This window comes from Pimephales promelas (assembly GCF_988280905.1).
Source record: "Pimephales promelas chromosome 3 unlocalized genomic scaffold, fPimPro1.hap1.1 SUPER_3_unloc_1, whole genome shotgun sequence".
Lineage (NCBI taxonomy): Eukaryota > Metazoa > Chordata > Actinopteri > Cypriniformes > Leuciscidae > Pimephales > Pimephales promelas.
The window spans coordinates 412,501-433,153 of NW_028297295.1; the positions used below are offsets into that span (position 1 = coordinate 412,501).

The 20,653-nt window shown below is 46.5% G+C and overlaps 93 non-coding genes across 93 annotated transcripts in view; all 93 read right to left on the bottom strand.

Moving 5' to 3' along the window:
* Positions 1-6, bottom strand: part of LOC148963782 (5S ribosomal RNA) — a 119-nt gene extending 113 nt beyond the window's left edge. The window contains exon 1 of the ribosomal RNA XR_016152035.1: positions 1-6. This exon is cut by the window's left edge and continues 113 nt beyond it. This is a non-coding gene — a ribosomal RNA (5S ribosomal RNA).
* Positions 7-98: 92 nt separating this feature from the next.
* On the bottom strand, positions 99-217 carry LOC148963783 (5S ribosomal RNA). The gene has a single exon (XR_016152036.1). It is a non-coding gene; the product is annotated as a 5S ribosomal RNA (ribosomal RNA).
* A 170-nt stretch (positions 218-387) lies between these two features.
* Positions 388-506, bottom strand: LOC148963784 (5S ribosomal RNA). The gene has a single exon (XR_016152037.1). It is a non-coding gene; the product is annotated as a 5S ribosomal RNA (ribosomal RNA).
* Positions 507-598: 92 nt separating this feature from the next.
* On the bottom strand, positions 599-717 carry LOC148963785 (5S ribosomal RNA). Its single transcript, XR_016152038.1, has one exon. It is a non-coding gene; the product is annotated as a 5S ribosomal RNA (ribosomal RNA).
* Positions 718-809: 92 nt separating this feature from the next.
* Positions 810-928, bottom strand: LOC148963786 (5S ribosomal RNA). Its single transcript, XR_016152039.1, has one exon. It is a non-coding gene; the product is annotated as a 5S ribosomal RNA (ribosomal RNA).
* Positions 929-1,020: 92 nt separating this feature from the next.
* Positions 1,021-1,139, bottom strand: LOC148963787 (5S ribosomal RNA). Its single transcript, XR_016152040.1, has one exon. It is a non-coding gene; the product is annotated as a 5S ribosomal RNA (ribosomal RNA).
* Positions 1,140-1,231: 92 nt separating this feature from the next.
* LOC148963788 (5S ribosomal RNA) lies at positions 1,232-1,350 on the bottom strand. Its single transcript, XR_016153235.1, has one exon. It is a non-coding gene; the product is annotated as a 5S ribosomal RNA (ribosomal RNA).
* Positions 1,351-1,442: 92 nt separating this feature from the next.
* On the bottom strand, positions 1,443-1,561 carry LOC148963789 (5S ribosomal RNA). Its single transcript, XR_016152042.1, has one exon. It is a non-coding gene; the product is annotated as a 5S ribosomal RNA (ribosomal RNA).
* Positions 1,562-1,653: 92 nt separating this feature from the next.
* Positions 1,654-1,772, bottom strand: LOC148963790 (5S ribosomal RNA). The gene has a single exon (XR_016152043.1). It is a non-coding gene; the product is annotated as a 5S ribosomal RNA (ribosomal RNA).
* Positions 1,773-1,864: 92 nt separating this feature from the next.
* On the bottom strand, positions 1,865-1,983 carry LOC148963791 (5S ribosomal RNA). Its single transcript, XR_016152044.1, has one exon. It is a non-coding gene; the product is annotated as a 5S ribosomal RNA (ribosomal RNA).
* Positions 1,984-2,075: 92 nt separating this feature from the next.
* On the bottom strand, positions 2,076-2,194 carry LOC148963792 (5S ribosomal RNA). The gene has a single exon (XR_016152045.1). It is a non-coding gene; the product is annotated as a 5S ribosomal RNA (ribosomal RNA).
* A 92-nt stretch (positions 2,195-2,286) lies between these two features.
* Positions 2,287-2,405, bottom strand: LOC148963793 (5S ribosomal RNA). Its single transcript, XR_016152046.1, has one exon. It is a non-coding gene; the product is annotated as a 5S ribosomal RNA (ribosomal RNA).
* A 173-nt stretch (positions 2,406-2,578) lies between these two features.
* On the bottom strand, positions 2,579-2,697 carry LOC148963794 (5S ribosomal RNA). The gene has a single exon (XR_016152047.1). It is a non-coding gene; the product is annotated as a 5S ribosomal RNA (ribosomal RNA).
* Positions 2,698-2,789: 92 nt separating this feature from the next.
* LOC148963795 (5S ribosomal RNA) lies at positions 2,790-2,908 on the bottom strand. The gene has a single exon (XR_016152048.1). It is a non-coding gene; the product is annotated as a 5S ribosomal RNA (ribosomal RNA).
* A 92-nt stretch (positions 2,909-3,000) lies between these two features.
* Positions 3,001-3,119, bottom strand: LOC148963796 (5S ribosomal RNA). Its single transcript, XR_016152049.1, has one exon. It is a non-coding gene; the product is annotated as a 5S ribosomal RNA (ribosomal RNA).
* Positions 3,120-3,211: 92 nt separating this feature from the next.
* On the bottom strand, positions 3,212-3,330 carry LOC148963797 (5S ribosomal RNA). Its single transcript, XR_016152050.1, has one exon. It is a non-coding gene; the product is annotated as a 5S ribosomal RNA (ribosomal RNA).
* A 171-nt stretch (positions 3,331-3,501) lies between these two features.
* On the bottom strand, positions 3,502-3,620 carry LOC148963798 (5S ribosomal RNA). The gene has a single exon (XR_016152051.1). It is a non-coding gene; the product is annotated as a 5S ribosomal RNA (ribosomal RNA).
* A 92-nt stretch (positions 3,621-3,712) lies between these two features.
* LOC148963799 (5S ribosomal RNA) lies at positions 3,713-3,831 on the bottom strand. Its single transcript, XR_016152053.1, has one exon. It is a non-coding gene; the product is annotated as a 5S ribosomal RNA (ribosomal RNA).
* Positions 3,832-3,923: 92 nt separating this feature from the next.
* LOC148963800 (5S ribosomal RNA) lies at positions 3,924-4,042 on the bottom strand. The gene has a single exon (XR_016152054.1). It is a non-coding gene; the product is annotated as a 5S ribosomal RNA (ribosomal RNA).
* Positions 4,043-4,215: 173 nt separating this feature from the next.
* Positions 4,216-4,334, bottom strand: LOC148963801 (5S ribosomal RNA). Its single transcript, XR_016152055.1, has one exon. It is a non-coding gene; the product is annotated as a 5S ribosomal RNA (ribosomal RNA).
* Positions 4,335-4,426: 92 nt separating this feature from the next.
* LOC148963802 (5S ribosomal RNA) lies at positions 4,427-4,545 on the bottom strand. The gene has a single exon (XR_016153236.1). It is a non-coding gene; the product is annotated as a 5S ribosomal RNA (ribosomal RNA).
* Positions 4,546-4,637: 92 nt separating this feature from the next.
* LOC148963803 (5S ribosomal RNA) lies at positions 4,638-4,756 on the bottom strand. Its single transcript, XR_016152056.1, has one exon. It is a non-coding gene; the product is annotated as a 5S ribosomal RNA (ribosomal RNA).
* A 92-nt stretch (positions 4,757-4,848) lies between these two features.
* Positions 4,849-4,967, bottom strand: LOC148963804 (5S ribosomal RNA). The gene has a single exon (XR_016152057.1). It is a non-coding gene; the product is annotated as a 5S ribosomal RNA (ribosomal RNA).
* Positions 4,968-5,059: 92 nt separating this feature from the next.
* Positions 5,060-5,178, bottom strand: LOC148963805 (5S ribosomal RNA). The gene has a single exon (XR_016152058.1). It is a non-coding gene; the product is annotated as a 5S ribosomal RNA (ribosomal RNA).
* Positions 5,179-5,270: 92 nt separating this feature from the next.
* Positions 5,271-5,389, bottom strand: LOC148963806 (5S ribosomal RNA). The gene has a single exon (XR_016152059.1). It is a non-coding gene; the product is annotated as a 5S ribosomal RNA (ribosomal RNA).
* A 92-nt stretch (positions 5,390-5,481) lies between these two features.
* Positions 5,482-5,600, bottom strand: LOC148963807 (5S ribosomal RNA). The gene has a single exon (XR_016152060.1). It is a non-coding gene; the product is annotated as a 5S ribosomal RNA (ribosomal RNA).
* Positions 5,601-5,773: 173 nt separating this feature from the next.
* LOC148963808 (5S ribosomal RNA) lies at positions 5,774-5,892 on the bottom strand. The gene has a single exon (XR_016152061.1). It is a non-coding gene; the product is annotated as a 5S ribosomal RNA (ribosomal RNA).
* A 92-nt stretch (positions 5,893-5,984) lies between these two features.
* Positions 5,985-6,103, bottom strand: LOC148963809 (5S ribosomal RNA). Its single transcript, XR_016152062.1, has one exon. It is a non-coding gene; the product is annotated as a 5S ribosomal RNA (ribosomal RNA).
* Positions 6,104-6,195: 92 nt separating this feature from the next.
* On the bottom strand, positions 6,196-6,314 carry LOC148963810 (5S ribosomal RNA). Its single transcript, XR_016152064.1, has one exon. It is a non-coding gene; the product is annotated as a 5S ribosomal RNA (ribosomal RNA).
* Positions 6,315-6,406: 92 nt separating this feature from the next.
* LOC148963811 (5S ribosomal RNA) lies at positions 6,407-6,525 on the bottom strand. Its single transcript, XR_016152065.1, has one exon. It is a non-coding gene; the product is annotated as a 5S ribosomal RNA (ribosomal RNA).
* A 92-nt stretch (positions 6,526-6,617) lies between these two features.
* On the bottom strand, positions 6,618-6,736 carry LOC148963812 (5S ribosomal RNA). The gene has a single exon (XR_016153237.1). It is a non-coding gene; the product is annotated as a 5S ribosomal RNA (ribosomal RNA).
* Positions 6,737-6,828: 92 nt separating this feature from the next.
* LOC148963813 (5S ribosomal RNA) lies at positions 6,829-6,947 on the bottom strand. Its single transcript, XR_016152066.1, has one exon. It is a non-coding gene; the product is annotated as a 5S ribosomal RNA (ribosomal RNA).
* A 92-nt stretch (positions 6,948-7,039) lies between these two features.
* Positions 7,040-7,158, bottom strand: LOC148963814 (5S ribosomal RNA). The gene has a single exon (XR_016152067.1). It is a non-coding gene; the product is annotated as a 5S ribosomal RNA (ribosomal RNA).
* Positions 7,159-7,250: 92 nt separating this feature from the next.
* On the bottom strand, positions 7,251-7,369 carry LOC148963815 (5S ribosomal RNA). Its single transcript, XR_016152068.1, has one exon. It is a non-coding gene; the product is annotated as a 5S ribosomal RNA (ribosomal RNA).
* Positions 7,370-7,461: 92 nt separating this feature from the next.
* On the bottom strand, positions 7,462-7,580 carry LOC148963816 (5S ribosomal RNA). Its single transcript, XR_016152069.1, has one exon. It is a non-coding gene; the product is annotated as a 5S ribosomal RNA (ribosomal RNA).
* A 92-nt stretch (positions 7,581-7,672) lies between these two features.
* On the bottom strand, positions 7,673-7,791 carry LOC148963817 (5S ribosomal RNA). The gene has a single exon (XR_016152070.1). It is a non-coding gene; the product is annotated as a 5S ribosomal RNA (ribosomal RNA).
* A 172-nt stretch (positions 7,792-7,963) lies between these two features.
* Positions 7,964-8,082, bottom strand: LOC148963818 (5S ribosomal RNA). Its single transcript, XR_016152071.1, has one exon. It is a non-coding gene; the product is annotated as a 5S ribosomal RNA (ribosomal RNA).
* Positions 8,083-8,174: 92 nt separating this feature from the next.
* Positions 8,175-8,293, bottom strand: LOC148963819 (5S ribosomal RNA). The gene has a single exon (XR_016152072.1). It is a non-coding gene; the product is annotated as a 5S ribosomal RNA (ribosomal RNA).
* Positions 8,294-8,385: 92 nt separating this feature from the next.
* LOC148963820 (5S ribosomal RNA) lies at positions 8,386-8,504 on the bottom strand. The gene has a single exon (XR_016152073.1). It is a non-coding gene; the product is annotated as a 5S ribosomal RNA (ribosomal RNA).
* Positions 8,505-8,596: 92 nt separating this feature from the next.
* Positions 8,597-8,715, bottom strand: LOC148963821 (5S ribosomal RNA). The gene has a single exon (XR_016152075.1). It is a non-coding gene; the product is annotated as a 5S ribosomal RNA (ribosomal RNA).
* A 171-nt stretch (positions 8,716-8,886) lies between these two features.
* On the bottom strand, positions 8,887-9,005 carry LOC148963822 (5S ribosomal RNA). The gene has a single exon (XR_016152076.1). It is a non-coding gene; the product is annotated as a 5S ribosomal RNA (ribosomal RNA).
* Positions 9,006-9,097: 92 nt separating this feature from the next.
* On the bottom strand, positions 9,098-9,216 carry LOC148963823 (5S ribosomal RNA). The gene has a single exon (XR_016152077.1). It is a non-coding gene; the product is annotated as a 5S ribosomal RNA (ribosomal RNA).
* A 92-nt stretch (positions 9,217-9,308) lies between these two features.
* Positions 9,309-9,427, bottom strand: LOC148963824 (5S ribosomal RNA). The gene has a single exon (XR_016152078.1). It is a non-coding gene; the product is annotated as a 5S ribosomal RNA (ribosomal RNA).
* Positions 9,428-9,600: 173 nt separating this feature from the next.
* Positions 9,601-9,719, bottom strand: LOC148963825 (5S ribosomal RNA). The gene has a single exon (XR_016152079.1). It is a non-coding gene; the product is annotated as a 5S ribosomal RNA (ribosomal RNA).
* Positions 9,720-9,811: 92 nt separating this feature from the next.
* Positions 9,812-9,930, bottom strand: LOC148963826 (5S ribosomal RNA). Its single transcript, XR_016153238.1, has one exon. It is a non-coding gene; the product is annotated as a 5S ribosomal RNA (ribosomal RNA).
* A 92-nt stretch (positions 9,931-10,022) lies between these two features.
* On the bottom strand, positions 10,023-10,141 carry LOC148963827 (5S ribosomal RNA). The gene has a single exon (XR_016152081.1). It is a non-coding gene; the product is annotated as a 5S ribosomal RNA (ribosomal RNA).
* Positions 10,142-10,233: 92 nt separating this feature from the next.
* Positions 10,234-10,352, bottom strand: LOC148963828 (5S ribosomal RNA). Its single transcript, XR_016152082.1, has one exon. It is a non-coding gene; the product is annotated as a 5S ribosomal RNA (ribosomal RNA).
* A 171-nt stretch (positions 10,353-10,523) lies between these two features.
* Positions 10,524-10,642, bottom strand: LOC148963829 (5S ribosomal RNA). The gene has a single exon (XR_016152083.1). It is a non-coding gene; the product is annotated as a 5S ribosomal RNA (ribosomal RNA).
* A 92-nt stretch (positions 10,643-10,734) lies between these two features.
* Positions 10,735-10,853, bottom strand: LOC148963830 (5S ribosomal RNA). Its single transcript, XR_016152084.1, has one exon. It is a non-coding gene; the product is annotated as a 5S ribosomal RNA (ribosomal RNA).
* Positions 10,854-10,945: 92 nt separating this feature from the next.
* On the bottom strand, positions 10,946-11,064 carry LOC148963831 (5S ribosomal RNA). Its single transcript, XR_016152085.1, has one exon. It is a non-coding gene; the product is annotated as a 5S ribosomal RNA (ribosomal RNA).
* A 92-nt stretch (positions 11,065-11,156) lies between these two features.
* On the bottom strand, positions 11,157-11,275 carry LOC148963832 (5S ribosomal RNA). Its single transcript, XR_016152087.1, has one exon. It is a non-coding gene; the product is annotated as a 5S ribosomal RNA (ribosomal RNA).
* A 92-nt stretch (positions 11,276-11,367) lies between these two features.
* Positions 11,368-11,486, bottom strand: LOC148963833 (5S ribosomal RNA). The gene has a single exon (XR_016153240.1). It is a non-coding gene; the product is annotated as a 5S ribosomal RNA (ribosomal RNA).
* Positions 11,487-11,578: 92 nt separating this feature from the next.
* Positions 11,579-11,697, bottom strand: LOC148963834 (5S ribosomal RNA). The gene has a single exon (XR_016152088.1). It is a non-coding gene; the product is annotated as a 5S ribosomal RNA (ribosomal RNA).
* A 92-nt stretch (positions 11,698-11,789) lies between these two features.
* On the bottom strand, positions 11,790-11,908 carry LOC148963835 (5S ribosomal RNA). Its single transcript, XR_016152089.1, has one exon. It is a non-coding gene; the product is annotated as a 5S ribosomal RNA (ribosomal RNA).
* A 92-nt stretch (positions 11,909-12,000) lies between these two features.
* On the bottom strand, positions 12,001-12,119 carry LOC148963836 (5S ribosomal RNA). Its single transcript, XR_016152090.1, has one exon. It is a non-coding gene; the product is annotated as a 5S ribosomal RNA (ribosomal RNA).
* A 92-nt stretch (positions 12,120-12,211) lies between these two features.
* LOC148963837 (5S ribosomal RNA) lies at positions 12,212-12,330 on the bottom strand. The gene has a single exon (XR_016152091.1). It is a non-coding gene; the product is annotated as a 5S ribosomal RNA (ribosomal RNA).
* A 92-nt stretch (positions 12,331-12,422) lies between these two features.
* On the bottom strand, positions 12,423-12,541 carry LOC148963838 (5S ribosomal RNA). Its single transcript, XR_016152092.1, has one exon. It is a non-coding gene; the product is annotated as a 5S ribosomal RNA (ribosomal RNA).
* A 171-nt stretch (positions 12,542-12,712) lies between these two features.
* LOC148963839 (5S ribosomal RNA) lies at positions 12,713-12,831 on the bottom strand. Its single transcript, XR_016152093.1, has one exon. It is a non-coding gene; the product is annotated as a 5S ribosomal RNA (ribosomal RNA).
* A 92-nt stretch (positions 12,832-12,923) lies between these two features.
* On the bottom strand, positions 12,924-13,042 carry LOC148963840 (5S ribosomal RNA). The gene has a single exon (XR_016152094.1). It is a non-coding gene; the product is annotated as a 5S ribosomal RNA (ribosomal RNA).
* A 92-nt stretch (positions 13,043-13,134) lies between these two features.
* On the bottom strand, positions 13,135-13,253 carry LOC148963841 (5S ribosomal RNA). Its single transcript, XR_016152095.1, has one exon. It is a non-coding gene; the product is annotated as a 5S ribosomal RNA (ribosomal RNA).
* A 92-nt stretch (positions 13,254-13,345) lies between these two features.
* On the bottom strand, positions 13,346-13,464 carry LOC148963842 (5S ribosomal RNA). The gene has a single exon (XR_016152096.1). It is a non-coding gene; the product is annotated as a 5S ribosomal RNA (ribosomal RNA).
* Positions 13,465-13,634: 170 nt separating this feature from the next.
* On the bottom strand, positions 13,635-13,753 carry LOC148963843 (5S ribosomal RNA). The gene has a single exon (XR_016152098.1). It is a non-coding gene; the product is annotated as a 5S ribosomal RNA (ribosomal RNA).
* Positions 13,754-13,845: 92 nt separating this feature from the next.
* LOC148963844 (5S ribosomal RNA) lies at positions 13,846-13,964 on the bottom strand. Its single transcript, XR_016152099.1, has one exon. It is a non-coding gene; the product is annotated as a 5S ribosomal RNA (ribosomal RNA).
* Positions 13,965-14,056: 92 nt separating this feature from the next.
* On the bottom strand, positions 14,057-14,175 carry LOC148963845 (5S ribosomal RNA). The gene has a single exon (XR_016153328.1). It is a non-coding gene; the product is annotated as a 5S ribosomal RNA (ribosomal RNA).
* Positions 14,176-14,267: 92 nt separating this feature from the next.
* Positions 14,268-14,386, bottom strand: LOC148963846 (5S ribosomal RNA). The gene has a single exon (XR_016152100.1). It is a non-coding gene; the product is annotated as a 5S ribosomal RNA (ribosomal RNA).
* Positions 14,387-14,478: 92 nt separating this feature from the next.
* Positions 14,479-14,597, bottom strand: LOC148963847 (5S ribosomal RNA). The gene has a single exon (XR_016153241.1). It is a non-coding gene; the product is annotated as a 5S ribosomal RNA (ribosomal RNA).
* Positions 14,598-14,689: 92 nt separating this feature from the next.
* Positions 14,690-14,808, bottom strand: LOC148963848 (5S ribosomal RNA). The gene has a single exon (XR_016152101.1). It is a non-coding gene; the product is annotated as a 5S ribosomal RNA (ribosomal RNA).
* A 92-nt stretch (positions 14,809-14,900) lies between these two features.
* LOC148963849 (5S ribosomal RNA) lies at positions 14,901-15,019 on the bottom strand. Its single transcript, XR_016152102.1, has one exon. It is a non-coding gene; the product is annotated as a 5S ribosomal RNA (ribosomal RNA).
* Positions 15,020-15,111: 92 nt separating this feature from the next.
* Positions 15,112-15,230, bottom strand: LOC148963850 (5S ribosomal RNA). The gene has a single exon (XR_016152103.1). It is a non-coding gene; the product is annotated as a 5S ribosomal RNA (ribosomal RNA).
* A 92-nt stretch (positions 15,231-15,322) lies between these two features.
* Positions 15,323-15,441, bottom strand: LOC148963851 (5S ribosomal RNA). The gene has a single exon (XR_016152104.1). It is a non-coding gene; the product is annotated as a 5S ribosomal RNA (ribosomal RNA).
* Positions 15,442-15,533: 92 nt separating this feature from the next.
* On the bottom strand, positions 15,534-15,652 carry LOC148963852 (5S ribosomal RNA). The gene has a single exon (XR_016152105.1). It is a non-coding gene; the product is annotated as a 5S ribosomal RNA (ribosomal RNA).
* A 171-nt stretch (positions 15,653-15,823) lies between these two features.
* On the bottom strand, positions 15,824-15,942 carry LOC148963853 (5S ribosomal RNA). The gene has a single exon (XR_016152106.1). It is a non-coding gene; the product is annotated as a 5S ribosomal RNA (ribosomal RNA).
* A 92-nt stretch (positions 15,943-16,034) lies between these two features.
* LOC148963854 (5S ribosomal RNA) lies at positions 16,035-16,153 on the bottom strand. Its single transcript, XR_016152107.1, has one exon. It is a non-coding gene; the product is annotated as a 5S ribosomal RNA (ribosomal RNA).
* A 92-nt stretch (positions 16,154-16,245) lies between these two features.
* Positions 16,246-16,364, bottom strand: LOC148963855 (5S ribosomal RNA). Its single transcript, XR_016152109.1, has one exon. It is a non-coding gene; the product is annotated as a 5S ribosomal RNA (ribosomal RNA).
* Positions 16,365-16,456: 92 nt separating this feature from the next.
* On the bottom strand, positions 16,457-16,575 carry LOC148963856 (5S ribosomal RNA). The gene has a single exon (XR_016152110.1). It is a non-coding gene; the product is annotated as a 5S ribosomal RNA (ribosomal RNA).
* A 92-nt stretch (positions 16,576-16,667) lies between these two features.
* LOC148963857 (5S ribosomal RNA) lies at positions 16,668-16,786 on the bottom strand. Its single transcript, XR_016152111.1, has one exon. It is a non-coding gene; the product is annotated as a 5S ribosomal RNA (ribosomal RNA).
* A 171-nt stretch (positions 16,787-16,957) lies between these two features.
* LOC148963858 (5S ribosomal RNA) lies at positions 16,958-17,076 on the bottom strand. The gene has a single exon (XR_016152112.1). It is a non-coding gene; the product is annotated as a 5S ribosomal RNA (ribosomal RNA).
* Positions 17,077-17,168: 92 nt separating this feature from the next.
* LOC148963859 (5S ribosomal RNA) lies at positions 17,169-17,287 on the bottom strand. The gene has a single exon (XR_016152113.1). It is a non-coding gene; the product is annotated as a 5S ribosomal RNA (ribosomal RNA).
* Positions 17,288-17,379: 92 nt separating this feature from the next.
* On the bottom strand, positions 17,380-17,498 carry LOC148963860 (5S ribosomal RNA). The gene has a single exon (XR_016152114.1). It is a non-coding gene; the product is annotated as a 5S ribosomal RNA (ribosomal RNA).
* A 173-nt stretch (positions 17,499-17,671) lies between these two features.
* On the bottom strand, positions 17,672-17,790 carry LOC148963861 (5S ribosomal RNA). The gene has a single exon (XR_016152115.1). It is a non-coding gene; the product is annotated as a 5S ribosomal RNA (ribosomal RNA).
* Positions 17,791-17,882: 92 nt separating this feature from the next.
* Positions 17,883-18,001, bottom strand: LOC148963862 (5S ribosomal RNA). Its single transcript, XR_016153242.1, has one exon. It is a non-coding gene; the product is annotated as a 5S ribosomal RNA (ribosomal RNA).
* A 92-nt stretch (positions 18,002-18,093) lies between these two features.
* Positions 18,094-18,212, bottom strand: LOC148963863 (5S ribosomal RNA). Its single transcript, XR_016152116.1, has one exon. It is a non-coding gene; the product is annotated as a 5S ribosomal RNA (ribosomal RNA).
* A 92-nt stretch (positions 18,213-18,304) lies between these two features.
* LOC148963864 (5S ribosomal RNA) lies at positions 18,305-18,423 on the bottom strand. Its single transcript, XR_016152117.1, has one exon. It is a non-coding gene; the product is annotated as a 5S ribosomal RNA (ribosomal RNA).
* A 92-nt stretch (positions 18,424-18,515) lies between these two features.
* Positions 18,516-18,634, bottom strand: LOC148963865 (5S ribosomal RNA). Its single transcript, XR_016152118.1, has one exon. It is a non-coding gene; the product is annotated as a 5S ribosomal RNA (ribosomal RNA).
* Positions 18,635-18,726: 92 nt separating this feature from the next.
* On the bottom strand, positions 18,727-18,845 carry LOC148963866 (5S ribosomal RNA). Its single transcript, XR_016152120.1, has one exon. It is a non-coding gene; the product is annotated as a 5S ribosomal RNA (ribosomal RNA).
* Positions 18,846-18,937: 92 nt separating this feature from the next.
* Positions 18,938-19,056, bottom strand: LOC148963867 (5S ribosomal RNA). Its single transcript, XR_016152121.1, has one exon. It is a non-coding gene; the product is annotated as a 5S ribosomal RNA (ribosomal RNA).
* A 173-nt stretch (positions 19,057-19,229) lies between these two features.
* LOC148963868 (5S ribosomal RNA) lies at positions 19,230-19,348 on the bottom strand. The gene has a single exon (XR_016152122.1). It is a non-coding gene; the product is annotated as a 5S ribosomal RNA (ribosomal RNA).
* A 92-nt stretch (positions 19,349-19,440) lies between these two features.
* Positions 19,441-19,559, bottom strand: LOC148963869 (5S ribosomal RNA). The gene has a single exon (XR_016152123.1). It is a non-coding gene; the product is annotated as a 5S ribosomal RNA (ribosomal RNA).
* A 92-nt stretch (positions 19,560-19,651) lies between these two features.
* On the bottom strand, positions 19,652-19,770 carry LOC148963870 (5S ribosomal RNA). The gene has a single exon (XR_016152124.1). It is a non-coding gene; the product is annotated as a 5S ribosomal RNA (ribosomal RNA).
* Positions 19,771-19,862: 92 nt separating this feature from the next.
* LOC148963871 (5S ribosomal RNA) lies at positions 19,863-19,981 on the bottom strand. The gene has a single exon (XR_016152125.1). It is a non-coding gene; the product is annotated as a 5S ribosomal RNA (ribosomal RNA).
* A 92-nt stretch (positions 19,982-20,073) lies between these two features.
* On the bottom strand, positions 20,074-20,192 carry LOC148963872 (5S ribosomal RNA). The gene has a single exon (XR_016153336.1). It is a non-coding gene; the product is annotated as a 5S ribosomal RNA (ribosomal RNA).
* Positions 20,193-20,284: 92 nt separating this feature from the next.
* LOC148963873 (5S ribosomal RNA) lies at positions 20,285-20,403 on the bottom strand. The gene has a single exon (XR_016153243.1). It is a non-coding gene; the product is annotated as a 5S ribosomal RNA (ribosomal RNA).
* A 92-nt stretch (positions 20,404-20,495) lies between these two features.
* Positions 20,496-20,614, bottom strand: LOC148963874 (5S ribosomal RNA). Its single transcript, XR_016152126.1, has one exon. It is a non-coding gene; the product is annotated as a 5S ribosomal RNA (ribosomal RNA).
* Between the last annotated feature and the right edge of the window lie 39 nt (positions 20,615-20,653).

Below are 20,653 nucleotides of genomic sequence, written 5' to 3' on the forward strand. Positions count from 1 at the left end.
GTAAGCAAAATCTGCTGCCAAAATTGGGCTATTTGAATGGTTAGAACATTAGGGTAGTAAACCATATAAAGCTTACTAGGTCTCCCATCCAACAATAAAGCTTACAGCACCTGGTATTCCCAGGCGGTCTCCCATCCAAGTACTAACCAGGCCCGACCCTGCTTAGCTTCCGAGATCAGACGAGTTCGGGCGTTCTCAAGGTGGTATGGCCGTAAGCGAAATCTGCTGCCAAAATTGGGCTATTTGAAGAAAAAAAAAGAGACTCTTTCAGGCTTTCTGAAGAAACTCAGAGACGATTTCAGGCATTTTGAGGGGGAAAAAAGACAATTTAGGATTTTTGAACAATTTCATTGACTCTTTTTTTTTTTTTTTTTTTTTAAACAATAAAGCTTACAGCACCTGGTATTCCCAGGCGGTCTCCCATCCAAGTACTAACCAGGCCCGACCCTGCTTAGCTTCCGAGATCAGACGAGTTCGGGCGTTCTCAAGGTGGTATGGCCGTAAGCAAAATCTGCTGCCAAAATTGGGCTATTTGAATGGTTAGAACATTAGGGTAGTAAACCATATAAAGCTTACTAGGTCTCCCATCCAACAATAAAGCTTACAGCACCTGGTATTCCCAGGCGGTCTCCCATCCAAGTACTAACCAGGCCCGACCCTGCTTAGCTTCCGAGATCAGACGAGTTCGGGCGTTCTCAAGGTGGTATGGCCGTAAGCAAAATCTGCTGCCAAAATTGGGCTATTTGAATGGTTAGAACATTAGGGTAGTAAACCATATAAAGCTTACTAGGTCTCCCATCCAACAATAAAGCTTACAGCACCTGGTATTCCCAGGCGGTCTCCCATCCAAGTACTAACCAGGCCCGACCCTGCTTAGCTTCCGAGATCAGACGAGTTCGGGCGTTCTCAAGGTGGTATGGCCGTAAGCAAAATCTGCTGCCAAAATTGGGCTTTTTGAATGGTTAGAACATTAGGGTAGTAAACCATATAAAGCTTACTAGGTCTCCCATCCAACAATAAAGCTTACAGCACCTGGTATTCCCAGGCGGTCTCCCATCCAAGTACTAACCAGGCCCGACCCTGCTTAGCTTCCGAGATCAGACGAGTTCGGGCGTTCTCAAGGTGGTATGGCCGTAAGCAAAATCTGCTGCCAAAATTGGGCTATTTGAATGGTTAGAACATTAGGGTAGTAAACCATATAAAGCTTACTAGGTGTCCCATCCAACAATAAAGCTTACAGCACCTGGTATTCCCAGGCGGTCTCCCATCCAAGTACTAACCAGGCCCGACCCTGCTTTGCTTCCGAGATCAGACGAGTTCGGGCGTTCTCAAGGTGGTATGGCCGTAAGCAAAATCTGCTGCCAAAATTGGGCTATTTGAATGGTTAGAACATTAGGGTAGTAAACCATATAAAGCTTACTAGGTCTCCCATCCAACAATAAAGCTTACAGCACCTGGTATTCCCAGGCGGTCTCCCATCCAAGTACTAACCAGGCCCGACCCTGCTTAGCTTCCGAGATCAGACGAGTTCGGGCGTTCTCAAGGTGGTATGGCCGTAAGCGAAATCTGCTGCCAAAATTGGGCTATTTGAATGGTTAGAACATTAGGGTAGTAAACCATATAAAGCTTACTAGGTCTCCCATCCAACAATAAAGCTTACAGCACCTGGTATTCCCAGGCGGTCTCCCATCCAAGTACTAACCAGGCCCGACCCTGCTTAGCTTCCGAGATCAGACGAGTTCGGGCGTTCTCAAGGTGGTATGGCCGTAAGCGAAATCTGCTGCCAAAATTGGGCTTTTTGAATGGTTAGAACATTAGGGTAGTAAACCATATAAAGCTTACTAGGTCTCCCATCCAACAATAAAGCTTACAGCACCTGGTATTCCCAGGCGGTCTCCCATCCAAGTACTAACCAGGCCCGACCCTGCTTAGCTTCCGAGATCAGACGAGTTCGGGCGTTCTCAAGGTGGTATGGCCGTAAGCAAAATCTGCTGCCAAAATTGGGCTTTTTGAATGGTTAGAACATTAGGGTAGTAAACCATATAAAGCTTACTAGGTCTCCCATCCAACAATAAAGCTTACAGCACCTGGTATTCCCAGGCGGTCTCCCATCCAAGTACTAACCAGGCCCGACCCTGCTTAGCTTCCGAGATCAGACGAGTTCGGGCGTTCTCAAGGTGGTATGGCCGTAAGCAAAATCTGCTGCCAAAATTGGGCTATTTGAATGGTTAGAACATTAGGGTAGTAAACCATATAAAGCTTACTAGGTCTCCCATCCAACAATAAAGCTTACAGCACCTGGTATTCCCAGGCGGTCTCCCATCCAAGTACTAACCAGGCCCGACCCTGCTTAGCTTCCGAGATCAGACGAGTTCGGGCGTTCTCAAGGTGGTATGGCCGTAAGCGAAATCTGCTGCCAAAATTGGGCTATTTGAAGAAAAAAAAAAGAGACTCTTTCAGGCTTTCTGAAGAAACTCAGAGACGATTTCAGGCATTTTGAGGGGGAAAAAAGACAATTTAGGATTTTTGAACCATTTCATTGACTCATTTTTTTTTTTTTTTTTTTTTTAAACAATAAAGCTTACAGCACCTGGTATTCCCAGGCGGTCTCCCATCCAAGTACTAACCAGGCCCGACCCTGCTTAGCTTCCGAGATCAGACGAGTTCGGGCGTTCTCAAGGTGGTATGGCCGTAAGCAAAATCTGCTGCCAAAATTGGGCTTTTTGAATGGTTAGAACATTAGGGTAGTAAACCATATAAAGCTTACTAGGTCTCCCATCCAACAATAAAGCTTACAGCACCTGGTATTCCCAGGCGGTCTCCCATCCAAGTACTAACCAGGCCCGACCCTGCTTAGCTTCCGAGATCAGACGAGTTCGGGCGTTCTCAAGGTGGTATGGCCGTAAGCAAAATCTGCTGCCAAAATTGGGCTTTTTGAATGGTTAGAACATTAGGGTAGTAAACCATATAAAGCTTACTAGGTCTCCCATCCAACAATAAAGCTTACAGCACCTGGTATTCCCAGGCGGTCTCCCATCCAAGTACTAACCAGGCCCGACCCTGCTTAGCTTCCGAGATCAGACGAGTTCGGGCGTTCTCAAGGTGGTATGGCCGTAAGCAAAATCTGCTGCCAAAATTGGGCTATTTGAATGGTTAGAACATTAGGGTAGTAAACCATATAAAGCTTACTAGGTCTCCCATCCAACAATAAAGCTTACAGCACCTGGTATTCCCAGGCGGTCTCCCATCCAAGTACTAACCAGGCCCGACCCTGCTTAGCTTCCGAGATCAGACGAGTTCGGGCGTTCTCAAGGTGGTATGGCCGTAAGCGAAATCTGCTGCCAAAATTGGGCTATTTGAAGAAAAAAAAAGAGACTCTTTCAGGCTTTCTGAAGAAACTCAGAGACGATTTCAGGCATTTTGAGGGGGAAAAAAGACAATTTAGGATTTTTGAACTATTTCATTGACTCTTTTTTTTTTTTTTTTTTTTTTAAACAATAAAGCTTACAGCACCTGGTATTCCCAGGCGGTCTCCCATCCAAGTACTAACCAGGCCCGACCCTGCTTAGCTTCCGAGATCAGACGAGTTCGGGCGTTCTCAAGGTGGTATGGCCGTAAGCAAAATCTGCTGCCAAAATTGGGCTATTTGAATGGTTAGAACATTAGGGTAGTAAACCATATAAAGCTTACTAGGTCTCCCATCCAACAATAAAGCTTACAGCACCTGGTATTCCCAGGCGGTCTCCCATCCAAGTACTAACCAGGCCCGACCCTGCTTAGCTTCCGAGATCAGACGAGTTCGGGCGTTCTCAAGGTGGTATGGCCGTAAGCAAAATCTGCTGCCAAAATTGGGCTATTTGAATGGTTAGAACATTAGGGTAGTAAACCATATAAAGCTTACTAGGTCTCCCATCCAACAATAAAGCTTACAGCACCTGGTATTCCCAGGCGGTCTCCCATCCAAGTACTAACCAGGCCCGACCCTGCTTAGCTTCCGAGATCAGACGAGTTCGGGCGTTCTCAAGGTGGTATGGCCGTAAGCGAAATCTGCTGCCAAAATTGGGCTATTTGAAGAAAAAAAAAAGAGACTCTTTCAGGCTTTCTGAAGAAACTCAGAGACGATTTCAGGCATTTTGAGGGGGAAAAAAGACAATTTAGGATTTTTGAACCATTTCATTGACTCTTTTTTTTTTTTTTTTTTTTTTTAAACAATAAAGCTTACAGCACCTGGTATTCCCAGGCGGTCTCCCATCCAAGTACTAACCAGGCCCGACCCTGCTTAGCTTCCGAGATCAGACGAGTTCGGGCGTTCTCAAGGTGGTATGGCCGTAAGCAAAATCTGCTGCCAAAATTGGGCTTTTTGAATGGTTAGAACATTAGGGTAGTAAACCATATAAAGCTTACTAGGTGTCCCATCCAACAATAAAGCTTACAGCACCTGGTATTCCCAGGCGGTCTCCCATCCAAGTACTAACCAGGCCCGACCCTGCTTTGCTTCCGAGATCAGACGAGTTCGGGCGTTCTCAAGGTGGTATGGCCGTAAGCAAAATCTGCTGCCAAAATTGGGCTATTTGAATGGTTAGAACATTAGGGTAGTAAACCATATAAAGCTTACTAGGTCTCCCATCCAACAATAAAGCTTACAGCACCTGGTATTCCCAGGCGGTCTCCCATCCAAGTACTAACCAGGCCCGACCCTGCTTAGCTTCCGAGATCAGACGAGTTCGGGCGTTCTCAAGGTGGTATGGCCGTAAGCGAAATCTGCTGCCAAAATTGGGCTATTTGAATGGTTAGAACATTAGGGTAGTAAACCATATAAAGCTTACTAGGTCTCCCATCCAACAATAAAGCTTACAGCACCTGGTATTCCCAGGCGGTCTCCCATCCAAGTACTAACCAGGCCCGACCCTGCTTAGCTTCCGAGATCAGACGAGTTCGGGCGTTCTCAAGGTGGTATGGCCGTAAGCGAAATCTGCTGCCAAAATTGGGCTTTTTGAATGGTTAGAACATTAGGGTAGTAAACCATATAAAGCTTACTAGGTCTCCCATCCAACAATAAAGCTTACAGCACCTGGTATTCCCAGGCGGTCTCCCATCCAAGTACTAACCAGGCCCGACCCTGCTTAGCTTCCGAGATCAGACGAGTTCGGGCGTTCTCAAGGTGGTATGGCCGTAAGCAAAATCTGCTGCCAAAATTGGGCTTTTTGAATGGTTAGAACATTAGGGTAGTAAACCATATAAAGCTTACTAGGTCTCCCATCCAACAATAAAGCTTACAGCACCTGGTATTCCCAGGCGGTCTCCCATCCAAGTACTAACCAGGCCCGACCCTGCTTAGCTTCCGAGATCAGACGAGTTCGGGCGTTCTCAAGGTGGTATGGCCGTAAGCAAAATCTGCTGCCAAAATTGGGCTATTTGAATGGTTAGAACATTAGGGTAGTAAACCATATAAAGCTTACTAGGTCTCCCATCCAACAATAAAGCTTACAGCACCTGGTATTCCCAGGCGGTCTCCCATCCAAGTACTAACCAGGCCCGACCCTGCTTAGCTTCCGAGATCAGACGAGTTCGGGCGTTCTCAAGGTGGTATGGCCGTAAGCGAAATCTGCTGCCAAAATTGGGCTATTTGAAGAAAAAAAAAAAGAGACTCTTTCAGGCTTTCTGAAGAAACTCAGAGACGATTTCAGGCATTTTGAGGGGGAAAAAAGACAATTTAGGATTTTTGAACCATTTCATTGACTCTTATTTTTTTTTTTTTTTTTTTAAACAATAAAGCTTACAGCACCTGGTATTCCCAGGCGGTCTCCCATCCAAGTACTAACCAGGCCCGACCCTGCTTAGCTTCCGAGATCAGACGAGTTCGGGCGTTCTCAAGGTGGTATGGCCGTAAGCAAAATCTGCTGCCAAAATTGGGCTATTTGAATGGTTAGAACATTAGGGTAGTAAACCATATAAAGCTTACTAGGTCTCCCATCCAACAATAAAGCTTACAGCACCTGGTATTCCCAGGCGGTCTCCCATCCAAGTACTAACCAGGCCCGACCCTGCTTAGCTTCCGAGATCAGACGAGTTCGGGCGTTCTCAAGGTGGTATGGCCGTAAGCAAAATCTGCTGCCAAAATTGGGCTATTTGAATGGTTAGAACATTAGGGTAGTAAACCATATAAAGCTTGCTAGGTCTCCCATCCAACAATAAAGCTTACAGCACCTGGTATTCCCAGGCGGTCTCCCATCCAAGTACTAACCAGGCCCGACCCTGCTTAGCTTCCGAGATCAGACGAGTTCGGGCGTTCTCAAGGTGGTATGGCCGTAAGCAAAATCTGCTGCCAAAATTGGGCTTTTTGAATGGTTAGAACATTAGGGTAGTAAACCATATAAAGCTTACTAGGTCTCCCATCCAACAATAAAGCTTACAGCACCTGGTATTCCCAGGCGGTCTCCCATCCAAGTACTAACCAGGCCCGACCCTGCTTAGCTTCCGAGATCAGACGAGTTCGGGCGTTCTCAAGGTGGTATGGCCGTAAGCAAAATCTGCTGCCAAAATTGGGCTATTTGAATGGTTAGAACATTAGGGTAGTAAACCATATAAAGCTTACTAGGTGTCCCATCCAACAATAAAGCTTACAGCACCTGGTATTCCCAGGCGGTCTCCCATCCAAGTACTAACCAGGCCCGACCCTGCTTTGCTTCCGAGATCAGACGAGTTCGGGCGTTCTCAAGGTGGTATGGCCGTAAGCAAAATCTGCTGCCAAAATTGGGCTATTTGAATGGTTAGAACATTAGGGTAGTAAACCATATAAAGCTTACTAGGTCTCCCATCCAACAATAAAGCTTACAGCACCTGGTATTCCCAGGCGGTCTCCCATCCAAGTACTAACCAGGCCCGACCCTGCTTAGCTTCCGAGATCAGACGAGTTCGGGCGTTCTCAAGGTGGTATGGCCGTAAGCGAAATCTGCTGCCAAAATTGGGCTATTTGAATGGTTAGAACATTAGGGTAGTAAACCATATAAAGCTTACTAGGTCTCCCATCCAACAATAAAGCTTACAGCACCTGGTATTCCCAGGCGGTCTCCCATCCAAGTACTAACCAGGCCCGACCCTGCTTAGCTTCCGAGATCAGACGAGTTCGGGCGTTCTCAAGGTGGTATGGCCGTAAGCGAAATCTGCTGCCAAAATTGGGCTTTTTGAATGGTTAGAACATTAGGGTAGTAAACCATATAAAGCTTACTAGGTCTCCCATCCAACAATAAAGCTTACAGCACCTGGTATTCCCAGGCGGTCTCCCATCCAAGTACTAACCAGGCCCGACCCTGCTTAGCTTCCGAGATCAGACGAGTTCGGGCGTTCTCAAGGTGGTATGGCCGTAAGCAAAATCTGCTGCCAAAATTGGGCTTTTTGAATGGTTAGAACATTAGGGTAGTAAACCATATAAAGCTTACTAGGTCTCCCATCCAACAATAAAGCTTACAGCACCTGGTATTCCCAGGCGGTCTCCCATCCAAGTACTAACCAGGCCCGACCCTGCTTAGCTTCCGAGATCAGACGAGTTCGGGCGTTCTCAAGGTGGTATGGCCGTAAGCAAAATCTGCTGCCAAAATTGGGCTATTTGAATGGTTAGAACATTAGGGTAGTAAACCATATAAAGCTTACTAGGTCTCCCATCCAACAATAAAGCTTACAGCACCTGGTATTCCCAGGCGGTCTCCCATCCAAGTACTAACCAGGCCCGACCCTGCTTAGCTTCCGAGATCAGACGAGTTCGGGCGTTCTCAAGGTGGTATGGCCGTAAGCGAAATCTGCTGCCAAAATTGGGCTATTTGAAGAAAAAAAAAAGAGACTCTTTCAGGCTTTCTGAAGAAACTCAGAGACGATTTCAGGCATTTTGAGGGGGAAAAAAGACAATTTAGGATTTTTGAACCATTTCATTGACTCATTTTTTTTTTTTTTTTTTTTTAAACAATAAAGCTTACAGCACCTGGTATTCCCAGGCGGTCTCCCATCCAAGTACTAACCAGGCCCGACCCTGCTTAGCTTCCGAGATCAGACGAGTTCGGGCGTTCTCAAGGTGGTATGGCCGTAAGCAAAATCTGCTGCCAAAATTGGGCTTTTTGAATGGTTAGAACATTAGGGTAGTAAACCATATAAAGCTTACTAGGTCTCCCATCCAACAATAAAGCTTACAGCACCTGGTATTCCCAGGCGGTCTCCCATCCAAGTACTAACCAGGCCCGACCCTGCTTAGCTTCCGAGATCAGACGAGTTCGGGCGTTCTCAAGGTGGTATGGCCGTAAGCAAAATCTGCTGCCAAAATTGGGCTTTTTGAATGGTTAGAACATTAGGGTAGTAAACCATATAAAGCTTACTAGGTCTCCCATCCAACAATAAAGCTTACAGCACCTGGTATTCCCAGGCGGTCTCCCATCCAAGTACTAACCAGGCCCGACCCTGCTTAGCTTCCGAGATCAGACGAGTTCGGGCGTTCTCAAGGTGGTATGGCCGTAAGCAAAATCTGCTGCCAAAATTGGGCTATTTGAATGGTTAGAACATTAGGGTAGTAAACCATATAAAGCTTACTAGGTCTCCCATCCAACAATAAAGCTTACAGCACCTGGTATTCCCAGGCGGTCTCCCATCCAAGTACTAACCAGGCCCGACCCTGCTTAGCTTCCGAGATCAGACGAGTTCGGGCGTTCTCAAGGTGGTATGGCCGTAAGCGAAATCTGCTGCCAAAATTGGGCTATTTGAAGAAAAAAAAAGAGACTCTTTCAGGCTTTCTGAAGAAACTCAGAGACGATTTCAGGCATTTTGAGGGGGAAAAAAGACAATTTAGGATTTTTGAACTATTTCATTGACTCTTTTTTTTTTTTTTTTTTTTTTAAACAATAAAGCTTACAGCACCTGGTATTCCCAGGCGGTCTCCCATCCAAGTACTAACCAGGCCCGACCCTGCTTAGCTTCCGAGATCAGACGAGTTCGGGCGTTCTCAAGGTGGTATGGCCGTAAGCAAAATCTGCTGCCAAAATTGGGCTATTTGAATGGTTAGAACATTAGGGTAGTAAACCATATAAAGCTTACTAGGTCTCCCATCCAACAATAAAGCTTACAGCACCTGGTATTCCCAGGCGGTCTCCCATCCAAGTACTAACCAGGCCCGACCCTGCTTAGCTTCCGAGATCAGACGAGTTCGGGCGTTCTCAAGGTGGTATGGCCGTAAGCAAAATCTGCTGCCAAAATTGGGCTATTTGAATGGTTAGAACATTAGGGTAGTAAACCATATAAAGCTTACTAGGTCTCCCATCCAACAATAAAGCTTACAGCACCTGGTATTCCCAGGCGGTCTCCCATCCAAGTACTAACCAGGCCCGACCCTGCTTAGCTTCCGAGATCAGACGAGTTCGGGCGTTCTCAAGGTGGTATGGCCGTAAGCGAAATCTGCTGCCAAAATTGGGCTATTTGAAGAAAAAAAAAAGAGACTCTTTCAGGCTTTCTGAAGAAACTCAGAGACGATTTCAGGCATTTTGAGGGGGAAAAAAGACAATTTAGGATTTTTGAACCATTTCATTGACTCTTTTTTTTTTTTTTTTTTTTTTTAAACAATAAAGCTTACAGCACCTGGTATTCCCAGGCGGTCTCCCATCCAAGTACTAACCAGGCCCGACCCTGCTTAGCTTCCGAGATCAGACGAGTTCGGGCGTTCTCAAGGTGGTATGGCCGTAAGCAAAATCTGCTGCCAAAATTGGGCTTTTTGAATGGTTAGAACATTAGGGTAGTAAACCATATAAAGCTTACTAGGTGTCCCATCCAACAATAAAGCTTACAGCACCTGGTATTCCCAGGCGGTCTCCCATCCAAGTACTAACCAGGCCCGACCCTGCTTTGCTTCCGAGATCAGACGAGTTCGGGCGTTCTCAAGGTGGTATGGCCGTAAGCAAAATCTGCTGCCAAAATTGGGCTATTTGAATGGTTAGAACATTAGGGTAGTAAACCATATAAAGCTTACTAGGTCTCCCATCCAACAATAAAGCTTACAGCACCTGGTATTCCCAGGCGGTCTCCCATCCAAGTACTAACCAGGCCCGACCCTGCTTAGCTTCCGAGATCAGACGAGTTCGGGCGTTCTCAAGGTGGTATGGCCGTAAGCGAAATCTGCTGCCAAAATTGGGCTATTTGAATGGTTAGAACATTAGGGTAGTAAACCATATAAAGCTTACTAGGTCTCCCATCCAACAATAAAGCTTACAGCACCTGGTATTCCCAGGCGGTCTCCCATCCAAGTACTAACCAGGCCCGACCCTGCTTAGCTTCCGAGATCAGACGAGTTCGGGCGTTCTCAAGGTGGTATGGCCGTAAGCGAAATCTGCTGCCAAAATTGGGCTATTTGAAGAAAAAAAAAGAGACTCTTTCAGGCTTTCTGAAGAAACTCAGAGACGATTTCAGGCATTTTGAGGGGGAAAAAAGACAATTTAGGATTTTTGAACTATTTCATTGACTCTTTTTTTTTTTTTTTTTTTTTTAAACAATAAAGCTTACAGCACCTGGTATTCCCAGGCGGTCTCCCATCCAAGTACTAACCAGGCCCGACCCTGCTTAGCTTCCGAGATCAGACGAGTTCGGGCGTTCTCAAGGTGGTATGGCCGTAAGCAAAATCTGCTGCCAAAATTGGGCTATTTGAATGGTTAGAACATTAGGGTAGTAAACCATATAAAGCTTACTAGGTCTCCCATCCAACAATAAAGCTTACAGCACCTGGTATTCCCAGGCGGTCTCCCATCCAAGTACTAACCAGGCCCGACCCTGCTTAGCTTCCGAGATCAGACGAGTTCGGGCGTTCTCAAGGTGGTATGGCCGTAAGCAAAATCTGCTGCCAAAATTGGGCTATTTGAATGGTTAGAACATTAGGGTAGTAAACCATATAAAGCTTACTAGGTCTCCCATCCAACAATAAAGCTTACAGCACCTGGTATTCCCAGGCGGTCTCCCATCCAAGTACTAACCAGGCCCGACCCTGCTTAGCTTCCGAGATCAGACGAGTTCGGGCGTTCTCAAGGTGGTATGGCCGTAAGCAAAATCTGCTGCCAAAATTGGGCTTTTTGAATGGTTAGAACATTAGGGTAGTAAACCATATAAAGCTTACTAGGTCTCCCATCCAACAATAAAGCTTACAGCACCTGGTATTCCCAGGCGGTCTCCCATCCAAGTACTAACCAGGCCCGACCCTGCTTAGCTTCCGAGATCAGACGAGTTCGGGCGTTCTCAAGGTGGTATGGCCGTAAGCAAAATCTGCTGCCAAAATTGGGCTATTTGAATGGTTAGAACATTAGGGTAGTAAACCATATAAAGCTTACTAGGTGTCCCATCCAACAATAAAGCTTACAGCACCTGGTATTCCCAGGCGGTCTCCCATCCAAGTACTAACCAGGCCCGACCCTGCTTTGCTTCCGAGATCAGACGAGTTCGGGCGTTCTCAAGGTGGTATGGCCGTAAGCAAAATCTGCTGCCAAAATTGGGCTATTTGAATGGTTAGAACATTAGGGTAGTAAACCATATAAAGCTTACTAGGTCTCCCATCCAACAATAAAGCTTACAGCACCTGGTATTCCCAGGCGGTCTCCCATCCAAGTACTAACCAGGCCCGACCCTGCTTAGCTTCCGAGATCAGACGAGTTCGGGCGTTCTCAAGGTGGTATGGCCGTAAGCGAAATCTGCTGCCAAAATTGGGCTATTTGAATGGTTAGAACATTAGGGTAGTAAACCATATAAAGCTTACTAGGTCTCCCATCCAACAATAAAGCTTACAGCACCTGGTATTCCCAGGCGGTCTCCCATCCAAGTACTAACCAGGCCCGACCCTGCTTAGCTTCCGAGATCAGACGAGTTCGGGCGTTCTCAAGGTGGTATGGCCGTAAGCGAAATCTGCTGCCAAAATTGGGCTTTTTGAATGGTTAGAACATTAGGGTAGTAAACCATATAAAGCTTACTAGGTCTCCCATCCAACAATAAAGCTTACAGCACCTGGTATTCCCAGGCGGTCTCCCATCCAAGTACTAACCAGGCCCGACCCTGCTTAGCTTCCGAGATCAGACGAGTTCGGGCGTTCTCAAGGTGGTATGGCCGTAAGCAAAATCTGCTGCCAAAATTGGGCTTTTTGAATGGTTAGAACATTAGGGTAGTAAACCATATAAAGCTTACTAGGTCTCCCATCCAACAATAAAGCTTACAGCACCTGGTATTCCCAGGCGGTCTCCCATCCAAGTACTAACCAGGCCCGACCCTGCTTAGCTTCCGAGATCAGACGAGTTCGGGCGTTCTCAAGGTGGTATGGCCGTAAGCAAAATCTGCTGCCAAAATTGGGCTATTTGAATGGTTAGAACATTAGGGTAGTAAACCATATAAAGCTTACTAGGTCTCCCATCCAACAATAAAGCTTACAGCACCTGGTATTCCCAGGCGGTCTCCCATCCAAGTACTAACCAGGCCCGACCCTGCTTAGCTTCCGAGATCAGACGAGTTCGGGCGTTCTCAAGGTGGTATGGCCGTAAGCGAAATCTGCTGCCAAAATTGGGCTATTTGAAGAAAAAAAAAAGAGACTCTTTCAGGCTTTCTGAAGAAACTCAGAGACGATTTCAGGCATTTTGAGGGGGAAAAAAGACAATTTAGGATTTTTGAACCATTTCATTGACTCATTTTTTTTTTTTTTTTTTTTAAACAATAAAGCTTACAGCACCTGGTATTCCCAGGCGGTCTCCCATCCAAGTACTAACCAGGCCCGACCCTGCTTAGCTTCCGAGATCAGACGAGTTCGGGCGTTCTCAAGGTGGTATGGCCGTAAGCGAAATCTGCTGCCAAAATTGGGCTTTTTGAATGGTTAGAACATTAGGGTAGTAAACCATATAAAGCTTACTAGGTCTCCCATCCAACAATAAAGCTTACAGCACCTGGTATTCCCAGGCGGTCTCCCATCCAAGTACTAACCAGGCCCGACCCTGCTTAGCTTCCGAGATCAGACGAGTTCGGGCGTTCTCAAGGTGGTATGGCCGTAAGCAAAATCTGCTGCCAAAATTGGGCTTTTTGAATGGTTAGAACATTAGGGTAGTAAACCATATAAAGCTTACTAGGTCTCCCATCCAACAATAAAGCTTACAGCACCTGGTATTCCCAGGCGGTCTCCCATCCAAGTACTAACCAGGCCCGACCCTGCTTAGCTTCCGAGATCAGACGAGTTCGGGCGTTCTCAAGGTGGTATGGCCGTAAGCAAAATCTGCTGCCAAAATTGGGCTATTTGAATGGTTAGAACATTAGGGTAGTAAACCATATAAAGCTTACTAGGTCTCCCATCCAACAATAAAGCTTACAGCACCTGGTATTCCCAGGCGGTCTCCCATCCAAGTACTAACCAGGCCCGACCCTGCTTAGCTTCCGAGATCAGACGAGTTCGGGCGTTCTCAAGGTGGTATGGCCGTAAGCGAAATCTGCTGCCAAAATTGGGCTATTTGAAGAAAAAAAAAGAGACTCTTTCAGGCTTTCTGAAGAAACTCAGAGACGATTTCAGGCATTTTGAGGGGGAAAAAAGACAATTTAGGATTTTTGAACAATTTCATTGACTCTTTTTTTTTTTTTTTTTTTTTAAACAATAAAGCTTACAGCACCTGGTATTCCCAGGCGGTCTCCCATCCAAGTACTAACCAGGCCCGACCCTGCTTAGCTTCCGAGATCAGACGAGTTCGGGCGTTCTCAAGGTGGTATGGCCGTAAGCAAAATCTGCTGCCAAAATTGGGCTATTTGAATGGTTAGAACATTAGGGTAGTAAACAATATAAAGCTTACTAGGTCTCCCATCCAACAATAAAGCTTACAGCACCTGGTATTCCCAGGCGGTCTCCCATCCAAGTACTAACCAGGCCCGACCCTGCTTAGCTTCCGAGATCAGACGAGTTCGGGCGTTCTCAAGGTGGTATGGCCGTAAGCAAAATCTGCTGCCAAAATTGGGCTATTTGAATGGTTAGAACATTAGGGTAGTAAACCATATAAAGCTTACTAGGTCTCCCATCCAACAATAAAGCTTACAGCACCTGTTATTCCCAGGCGGTCTCCCATCCAAGTACTAACCAGGCCCGACCCTGCTTAGCTTCCGAGATCAGACGAGTTCGGGCGTTCTCAAGGTGGTATGGCCGTAAGCAAAATCTGCTGCCAAAATTGGGCTTTTTGAATGGTTAGAACATTAGGGTAGTAAACCATATAAAGCTTACTAGGTCTCCCATCCAACAATAAAGCTTACAGCACCTGGTATTCCCAGGCGGTCTCCCATCCAAGTACTAACCAGGCCCGACCCTGCTTAGCTTCCGAGATCAGACGAGTTCGGGCGTTCTCAAGGTGGTATGGCCGTAAGCAAAATCTGCTGCCAAAATTGGGCTATTTGAATGGTTAGAACATTAGGGTAGTAAACCATATAAAGCTTACTAGGTGTCCCATCCAACAATAAAGCTTACAGCACCTGGTATTCCCAGGCGGTCTCCCATCCAAGTACTAACCAGGCCCGACCCTGCTTTGCTTCCGAGATCAGACGAGTTCGGGCGTTCTCAAGGTGGTATGGCCGTAAGCAAAATCTGCTGCCAAAATTGGGCTATTTGAATGGTTAGAACATTAGGGTAGTAAACCATATAAAGCTTACTAGGTCTCCCATCCAACAATAAAGCTTACAGCACCTGGTATTCCCAGGCGGTCTCCCATCCAAGTACTAACCAGGCCCGACCCTGCTTAGCTTCCGAGATCAGACGAGTTCGGGCGTTCTCAAGGTGGTATGGCCGTAAGCGAAATCTGCTGCCAAAATTGGGCTATTTGAATGGTTAGAACATTAGGGTAGTAAACCATATAAAGCTTACTAGGTCTCCCATCCAACAATAAAGCTTACAGCACCTGGTATTCCCAGGCGGTCTCCCATCCAAGTACTAACCAGGCCCGACCCTGCTTAGCTTCCGAGATCAGACGAGTTCGGGCGTTCTCAAGGTGGTATGGCCGTAAGCGAAATCTGCTGCCAAAATTGGGCTTTTTGAATGGTTAGAACATTAGGGTAGTAAACCATATAAAGCTTACTAGGTCTCCCATCCAACAATAAAGCTTACAGCACCTGGTATTCCCAGGCGGTCTCCCATCCAAGTACTAACCAGGCCCGACCCTGCTTAGCTTCCGAGATCAGACGAGTTCGGGCGTTCTCAAGGTGGTATGGCCGTAAGCAAAATCTGCTGCCAAAATTGGGCTTTTTGAATGGTTAGAACATTAGGGTAGTAAACCATATAAAGCTTACTAGGTCTCCCATCCAACAATAAAGCTTACAGCACCTGGTATTCCCAGGCGGTCTCCCATCCAAGTACTAACCAGGCCCGACCCTGCTTAGCTTCCGAGATCAGACGAGTTCGGGCGTTCTCAAGGTGGTATGGCCGTAAGCAAAATCTGCTGCCAAAATTGGGCTATTTGAATGGTTAGAACATTAGGGTAGTAAACCATATAAAGCTTACTAGGTCTCCCATCCAACAATAAAGCTTACAGCACCTGGTATTCCCAGGCGGTCTCCCATCCAAGTACTAACCAGGCCCGACCCTGCTTAGCTTCCGAGATCAGACGAGTTCGGGCGTTCTCAAGGTGGTATGGCCGTAAGCGAAATCTGCTGCCAAAATTGGGCTATTTGAAGAAAAAAAAAGAGACTCTTTCAGGCTTTCTGAAGAAACTCAGAGACGATTTCAGGCATTTTGAGGGGGAAAAAAGACAATTTAGGATTTTTGAACTATTTCATTGACTCTTTTTTTTTTTTTTTTTTTTTTAAACAATAAAGCTTACAGCACCTGGTATTCCCAGGCGGTCTCCCATCCAAGTACTAACCAGGCCCGACCCTGCTTAGCTTCCGAGATCAGACGAGTTCGGGCGTTCTCAAGGTGGTATGGCCGTAAGCAAAATCTGCTGCCAAAATTGGGCTATTTGAATGGTTAGAACATTAGGGTAGTAAACCATATAAAGCTTACTAGGTCTCCCATCCAACAATAAAGCTTACAGCACCTGGTATTCCCAGGCGGTCTCCCATCCAAGTACTAACCAGGCCCGACCCTGCTTAGCTTCCGAGATCAGACGAGTTCGGGCGTTCTCAAGGTGGTATGGCCGTAAGCAAAATCTGCTGCCAAAATTGGGCTATTTGAATGGTTAGAACATTAGGGTAGTAAACCATATAAAGCTTACTAGGTCTCCCATCCAACAATAAAGCTTACAGCACCTGGTATTCCCAGGCGGTCTCCCATCCAAGTACTAACCAGGCCCGACCCTGCTTAGCTTCCGAGATCAGACGAGTTCGGGCGTTCTCAAGGTGGTATGGCCGTAAGCAAAATCTGCTGCCAAAATTGGGCTTTTTGAATGGTTAGAACATTAGGGTAGTAAACCATATAAAGCTTACTAGGTCTCCCATCCAACAATAAAGCTTACAGCACCTGGTATTCCCAGGCGGTCTCCCATCCAAGTACTAACCAGGCCCGACCCTGCTTAGCTTCCGAGATCAGACGAGTTCGGGCGTTCTCAAGGTGGTATGGCCGTAAGCAAAATCTGCTGCCAAAATTGGGCTATTTGAATGGTTAGAACATTAGGGTAGTAAACCATATAAAGCTTACTAGGTCTCCCATCCAACAATAAAGCTTACAGCACCTGGTATTCCCAGGCGGTCTCCCATCCAAGTACTAACCAGGCCCGACCCTGCTTAGCTTCCGAGATCAGACGAGTTCGGGCGTTCTCAAGGTGGTATGGCCGTAAGCGAAATCTGCTGCCAAAATTGGGCTATTTGAAGAAAAAAAAAGAGACTCTTTCAGGCTTTCTGAAGAAACTCAGAGACGATTTCAGGCATTTTGAGGGGGAAAAAAGACAATTTAGGATTTTTGAACTATTTCATTGACTCTTTTTTTTTTTTTTTTTTTTTTAAACAATAAAGCTTACAGCACCTGGTATTCCCAGGCGGTCTCCCATCCAAGTACTAACCAGGCCCGACCCTGCTTAGCTTCCGAGATCAGACGAGTTCGGGCGTTCTCAAGGTGGTATGGCCGTAAGCAAAATCTGCTGCCAAAATTGGGCTATTTGAATGGTTAGAACATTAGGGTAGTAAACCATATAAAGCTTACTAGGTCTCCCATCCAACAATAAAGCTTACAGCACCTGGTATTCCCAGGCGGTCTCCCATCCAAGTACTAACCAGGCCCGACCCTGCTTAGCTTCCGAGATCAGACGAGTTCGGGCGTTCTCAAGGTGGTATGGCCGTAAGCAAAATCTGCTGCCAAAATTGGGCTATTTGAATGGTTAGAACATTAGGGTAGTAAACCATATAAAGCTTACTAGGTCTCCCATCCAACAATAAAGCTTACAGCACCTGGTATTCCCAGGCGGTCTCCCATCCAAGTACTAACCAGGCCCGACCCTGCTTAGCTTCCGAGATCAGACGAGTTCGGGCGTTCTCAAGGTGGTATGGCCGTAAGCGAAATCTGCTGCCAAAATTGGGCTATTTGAAGAAAAAAAAAAGAGACTCTTTCAGGCTTTCTGAAGAAACTCAGAGACGATTTCAGGCATTTTGAGGGGGAAAAAAGACAATTTAGGATTTTTGAACCATTTCATTGACTCTTTTTTTTTTTTTTTTTTTTTTTAAACAATAAAGCTTACAGCACCTGGTATTCCCAGGCGGTCTCCCATCCAAGTACTAACCAGGCCCGACCCTGCTTAGCTTCCGAGATCAGACGAGTTCGGGCGTTCTCAAGGTGGTATGGCCGTAAGCAAAATCTGCTGCCAAAATTGGGCTTTTTGAATGGTTAGAACATTAGGGTAGTAAACCATATAAAGCTTACTAGGTGTCCCATCCAACAATAAAGCTTACAGCACCTGGTATTCCCAGGCGGTCTCCCATCCAAGTACTAACCAGGCCCGACCCTGCTTTGCTTCCGAGATCAGACGAGTTCGGGCGTTCTCAAGGTGGTATGGCCGTAAGCAAAATCTGCTGCCAAAATTGGGCTATTTGAATGGTTAGAACATTAGGGTAGTAAACCATATAAAGCTTACTAGGTCTCCCATCCAACAATAAAGCTTACAGCACCTGGTATTCCCAGGCGGTCTCCCATCCAAGTACTAACCAGGCCCGACCCTGCTTAGCTTCCGAGATCAGACGAGTTCGGGCGTTCTCAAGGTGGTATGGCCGTAAGCGAAATCTGCTGCCAAAATTGGGCTATTTGAATGGTTAGAACATTAGGGTAGTAAACCATATAAAGCTTACTAGGTCTCCCATCCAACAATAAAGCTTACAGCACCTGGTATTCCCAGGCGGTCTCCCATCCAAGTACTAACCAGGCCCGACCCTGCTTAGCTTCCGAGATCAGACGAGTTCGGGCGTTCTCAAGGTGGTATGGCCGTAAGCGAAATCTGCTGCCAAAATTGGGCTTTTTGAATGGTTAGAACATTAGGGTAGTAAACCATATAAAGCTTACTAGGTCTCCCATCCAACAATAAAGCTTACAGCACCTGGTATTCCCAGGCGGTCTCCCATCCAAGTACTAACCAGGCCCGACCCTGCTTAGCTTCCGAGATCAGACGAGTTCGGGCGTTCTCAAGGTGGTATGGCCGTAAGCAAAATCTGCTGCCAAAATTGGGCTTTTTGAATGGTTAGAACATTAGGGTAGTAAACCATATAAAGCTTACTAGGTCTCCCATCCAACAATAAAGCTTACAGCACCTGGTATTCCCAGGCGGTCTCCCATCCAAGTACTAACCAGGCCCGACCCTGCTTAGCTTCCGAGATCAGACGAGTTCGGGCGTTCTCAAGGTGGTATGGCCGTAAGCAAAATCTGCTGCCAAAATTGGGCTATTTGAATGGTTAGAACATTAGGGTAGTAAACCATATAAAGCTTACTAGGTCTCCCATCCAACAATAAAGCTTACAGCACCTGGTATTCCCAGGCGGTCTCCCATCCAAGTACTAACCAGGCCCGACCCTGCTTAGCTTCCGAGATCAGACGAGTTCGGGCGTTCTCAAGGTGGTATGGCCGTAAGCGAAATCTGCTGCCAAAATTGGGCTATTTGAAGAAAAAAAAAAAGAGACTCTTTCAGGCTTTCTGAAGAAACTCAGAGACGATTTCAGGCATTTTGAGGGGGAAAAAAGACAATTTAGGATTTTTGAACCATTTCATTGACTCTTATTTTTTTTTTTTTTTTTTTAAACAATAAAGCTTACAGCACCTGGTATTCCCAGGCGGTCTCCCATCCAAGTACTAACCAGGCCCGACCCTGCTTAGCTTCCGAGATCAGACGAGTTCGGGCGTTCTCAAGGTGGTATGGCCGTAAGCAAAATCTGCTGCCAAAATTGGGCTTTTTGAATGGTTAGAACATTAGGGTAGTAAACCATATAAAGCTTACTAGGTCTCCCATCCAACAATAAAGCTTACAGCACCTGGTATTCCCAGGCGGTCTCCCATCCAAGTACTAACCAGGCCCGACCCTGCTTAGCTTCCGAGATCAGACGAGTTCGGGCGTTCTCAAGGTGGTATGGCCGTAAGCAAAATCTGCTGCCAAAATTGGGCTATTTGAATGGTTAGAACATTAGGGTAGTAAACCATATAAAGCTTACTAGGTCTCCCATCCAACAATAAAGCTTACAGCACCTGGTATTCCCAGGCGGTCTCCCATCCAAGTACTAACCAGGCCCGACCCTGCTTAGCTTCCGAGATCAGACGAGTTCGGGCGTTCTCAAGGTGGTATGGCCGTAAGCAAAATCTGCTGCCAAAATTGGGCTTTTTGAATGGTTAGAACATTAGGGTAGTAAACCATATAAAGCTTACTAGGTCTCCCATCCAACAATAAAGCTTACAGCACCTGGTATTCCCAGGCGGTCTCCCATCCAAGTACTAACCAGGCCCGACCCTGCTTAGCTTCCGAGATCAGACGAGTTCGGGCGTTCTCAAGGTGGTATGGCCGTAAGCAAAATCTGCTGCCAAAATTGGGCTATTTGAATGGTTAGAACATTAGGGTAGTAAACCATATAAAGCTTACTAGGTCTCCCATCCAACAATAAAGTTTACAGCACCTGGTATTCCCAGGCGGTCTCCCATCCAAGTACTAACCAGGCCCGACCCTGCTTAGCTTCCGAGATCAGACGAGTTCGGGCGTTCTCAAGGTGGTATGGCCGTAAGCAAAATCTGCTGCCAAAATTGGGCTATTTGAATGGTTAGAACATTAGGGTAGTAAACCATATAAAGCTTACTAGGTGTCCCATCCAACAATAAAGCTTACAGCACCTGGTATTCCCAGGCGGTCTCCCATCCAAGTACTAACCAGGCCCGACCCTGCTTTGCTTCCGAGATCAGACGAGTTCGGGCGTTCTCAAGGTGGTATGGCCGTAAGCAAAATCTGCTGCCAAAATTGGGCTATTTGAATGGTTAGAACATTAGGGTAGTAAACCATATAAAGCTTACTAGGTCTCCCATCCAACAATAAAGCTTACAGCACCTGGTATTCCCAGGCGGTCTCCCATCCAAGTACTAACCAGGCCCGACCCTGCTTAGCTTCCGAGATCAGACGAGTTCGGGCGTTCTCAAGGTGGTATGGCCGTAAGCGAAATCTGCTGCCAAAATTGGGCTATTTGAAGAAAAAAA